Raw genomic sequence first — 4,686 nt, 5'->3', positions numbered from 1 at the left:
ATCTTGTTTGAAGCATGGAGAATAATCTTTTTCTCCCCTTGAAGATCTACCCCTGAATTCTCAAATACTTTTGACAATAATAAAGCATAAGAAATTGGACCATCCTCCTTTCTCTTAGCTTTCCAGATACAATCATTCACAACCGAGACCCAGTCAATCTTTTCCTTTTTCTTAATAACATACATTAGCAAAATATCATCTCTAGAAATTTGAGCATGATTATGAAGTCTAGGCTTAAGCATCTAAGCAATGATAAATGAAATTAGCCTAGAGTTTTTCTTCATACCTCTAACAAAAAACTTGTTATAGTTTGTACTCTCCAAATTTCTTTGACAATCCCTAAAGGTTGTCAACTCCTCAAAATCTCCAAAGTTAAAAGGTTGGGGCTTTGTGCTCTCGGTTCCGCTTAACCCAATCGCTTCTTTTAGGGTTGCTCCATCAAGCTTTATGAGCTTCCCCTTCACCATAGATTGCATGATTCCACCATTACTTGAGGCAAAGCACAAGAACAGCCTAATGAGGTCCGGATAATAGGGACCTTCCAACTCCAAGAACTGCTTGAGTTCTTGATGCTCCAAGAGAGGAGGAAAACTAAAACCCTCATTCTTGAACCATTCCAGCTTCAAGGTTTTTGGAGGAATGATTCTCCTACCCGCATACCAATCAAAGTAGTAATCTTGGGCTTCTTTATCAGCAAACCACTTGCTAATCAATGGATCAGCACCAGTGGGCAGAGGTCTTTTGCTCTCCTTGACTTCTAACTTCTTAATTCTTTTGGAAGATGAGGCCATTTTGTGAATAAAGGTGGGTTCTTGGTTAGAGAAGAGAAGAAGAAGAAGAAATAGGAATTGAGAGGTTAGGGTTTGTGTGTGAGAGTTGAGAGAATGTGTGAGTTATATAGAGAATGAGAGTGTTGGGTGAGTTTTAATGCCTTAAGCACCGGATTGGGTATTGAAGAGGTGTCACTTATGAAGGAAGGTGGGAGGTTGGGAGTTAGCGCAAATATAACTGTTCATAAACCTTCTAAAAAAAACCAAGGGACGCGAAAATAATCGATTATCCATACAAATAATCGATTATTTGTATTAGTAAATTCACTTGAAAAACCTTTTCTACACTAAATAATCGATTATTTCCAGAATAATCGATTATTCCAGAGACTCATTCCTTCTAACTTACCCAGATAATCGATTATTTCTCAAATAATCGATTATTACAGGGACTCAAAGTTTTCTCTCTACCTAGATAATCGATTATTTGCCCAAATAATTGATTATTCCAGAGACTTCTAGAATTCAAATCCTATCAGATAATCGATTATTTAAAGAATAATCGATTATTTTTCTTAGTTTTACTTAAGATAATCAATTATATTTCAAGATAATCGATTATTTTAGAGAGACTTTGTTTTACTTCTTTAAACCTTATAGAACTTTCCTCATCCATTTCAACTCTTAAAAACTCTCTTTTATTAACCACACTTTAATGTTTTATACACACATCAATCAAGTTTTATTCAAACAATCACATTCAAGTGCACATTCACAATCAATTCAAACAAAACTCATTGATTGTACCAAGTTCAATTCTCAATTGATTAAACCTTTCTTTTGGTAGAGGTGTAGTAAATATATTAGCTAATTGTTTATTTGTTTCAACAAACTCTACCACACAATCATTCTTTTGAACATGATCTCTTAAAAAATGATGTCTTATTTCTATATGTTTTGTCCTTGAATGTAAGATTGGATTCTTTGTGAGATTAATTGCACTTGTATTATCACATCTTAAAGGAATCTTGTTCAATTCAGTTCCATAGTCTTTTAATTGTTGTTTCATCCAGAGGATTTGTGCACAATAACTGCCAGCGGCTATGTATTTAGCCTTAACTGTACTTAAAGCAACACATGCTTGCTTTTTGCTATGCCATGAGATAAGTGCGCTTCAAAGTAGGTGATAAGTACCACTTGTACTCTTCCTATCAAGTCTACACCCAACATAGTTTGAATCTGAATATCTTATCAGACTTAGTGAGACTCATTTTGGATACCATAGTCCTACATTCATTGTTCCTCTTAGATATTTAAGTATTCTTTTAACAGATTTAATATGAGACTCTTTTGGATTTGCCTGAAATCTTGCACATAAGCACACAACAAACATTATATCAGGTCTACTAGCTGTCAAGTATAAAAGTGATCCAATAATACCTCTGTATCTTGAATTGTCAACAACTATCCCTTTCTCATTCAGGTCAAGATTGCATGAGTTTGATATTGGTGTTGCAGCCTCCTTACACCCTTCCATACCAAAATTTTTCAATAGCTCATTGCAGTACTTGCTTTGACTTATAAAGATTCCATCACTCATTTGCTTAATTTGTAATCCCAAGAAAAATGTAACCTCTCCCATCATGGACATCTCAAATTCACCTTGCATGGTCTTAGCAAATTCTTTACATAGAGAGAGATTAGTAGATCCAAAAACAATGTCATCCACATAGATTTGAACATACATTGTATCTTTCTTAAATTTCTTTACAAACAATGTGTTATTTACTTTACCTCTAACATAATCATTCTCAATAAAAAATTTTCTCAGCCTATCATACCATGATCTTGGAGCTTGTTTCAAACCATAGAGTGTCTTTTTAAGTTTATACACATGATTTGGATATTTAAAATCAACAAAACCAGGTGGTTGCTCCACATAAACTTCTTGTATGAAACCATTTAGAAAAGCACTCTTTACATCCATTTGGTATAGCTTGAAGTTCATTATCGAAGCATAAGCAAGTAGTAATCTAATAACTTCTACTTCAATTTGCTTTGTTTCTTGTTGGTTGGTCTCATCAAACACAACATGTAAAAATTCTTCAACTACTAAGGTTCTCTTATTAAACACTCTATAAGCCTTGCTATTTGTAGAGTAGCCCAAAAAAATTGCTTCATCAGCTTTAGCATTAAATTTTCCAAGTTATTCCTTACAATTTTTTAACACAAAACATTCACTACAAGAAAAATCAGCATTACTTACGAAAATTTTCGTAGATAATCATGAAAATCCGTAGGTAACAGTCAATTATCTATGGAAAAAAATCCGTAGGTAACGTTATCTACGAAATTTTTCGTAGATAACGTTACCTATGAAATTTTTTGTAGGTAATGTTACCTATGAAATTTTTCGTAAATAACCTAGGAAAGTTGTTATCTACGGATTTTATCCGTAGATAACTTTCAAAAAATTTTTGTTTAATTTTAATAAATTTATTAATGTAACAATCCTCATATTTGGCCTCTCAAGGATGTTATTTCATGACACTTCACTTTTCAACGTGTTTTGTCCTTACTGCATATTTTCTAGGAAACTTCGCAGAAGATCACTCATCCCTATATTAATCCAAGTCAAGCACGCTTAATTGTGGAGTTCTGATGAGATAAACTATCGAAAAACAAATGCATGTTATCAGTATAAGTAGCACAAATTAATTCATTTAAGTCATCCTCAACTATATAGTGTCATACTTATTATTATTATTATTATTATTCGTGGGTTATCTACAGAAAATTCCGTAGGTAACGTTACCTACGGAAAATTCTATAGATAACAACTTTCATGGGTTATCTACGAAAAATTTCATAAGTAATGTTACCTACGAAAAAGTCCATAGATAACAACTTTCGTGAGTTATCTACAGAAAATTCTGTAGGTAACGTTACCTACGGAAAATTCCATAGATAACACCTTTCGTGGGTTATCTCCGAAAAATTTCATAGGTAACGATTACTTACCAAATTTTTCGTAGATAACTCATGAAACTTATTATTATTATTCATGGGTTATCTACGGAAAATTTCGTAGGTAACGTTACTTACGGAAAAATCCATAAATAACTTTCATGGATTATCTATGGAAAATTCCGTAGGTAACATTACCTATGGAATTTTCCGTAGATAACCCACGAAACTTATTATTATTATTCTTGGGTTATCTACAAAAAATTCCGTAGATAACACCTTTTGTGAGTTATCTACGGAAAATTTCGTAGGTAACGTTACCTATGGAATTTTTCAGAGATAACAACTTTCGTGGGTTATCTATGAAAAAAATTTCGTAGGTAATATTCCGTAGATAACTAAACATTATCTACGGAAAAAATTTCATAGGTAATATTTCATAGATAATAACAGTTTTTCTTGTAGTGATTTACAACCAAATACTTTGAAGTATGAGATATTAGGCTTCCTACCCTTGTAAATCTCATAAGGTGTTCTTTTTAGAATAGGCCTAATTAGAACTTCGTTTAATACATGATATGTTGTATTAATTACATCAGCCCAAAAACATTTGGGTAAATTAGTCTCATTTAGCATTGTTCTGCTAGCTAATTCCTCAAGAGACCTATTTTTCCTTTCCACAACCCCATTTTGTTGAGGAGTCCTAGGAGCTGAAAAATTGTGATCAATGCCATGTTCCTCATAGAATTTTTGGAACGAAACATTTTGGAATTCTCCTCCATGATCACTCCTAATTGAGGTGATGCTTGTGTTCTTTTCATTTTGAACAAGCTTAGCAAATTTCTTGAAAGCATTGAAGGCATTACTCTTAGTAGCAAGAAACATTACCCAAGTAAACCTTGAATAGTCATCTACCATAACCAGCCCATAGTAATTCCCTCTTAGACTC

This window comes from Cajanus cajan, chromosome 1, assembly GCF_000230855.2.
Source record: "Cajanus cajan strain Asha chromosome 1, NIPB_CcT2T_4, whole genome shotgun sequence".
Lineage (NCBI taxonomy): Eukaryota > Viridiplantae > Streptophyta > Magnoliopsida > Fabales > Fabaceae > Cajanus > Cajanus cajan.
The sequence above is the reverse complement of the archived record's forward strand: the minus strand, read 5'-3'. Positions refer to the sequence as shown.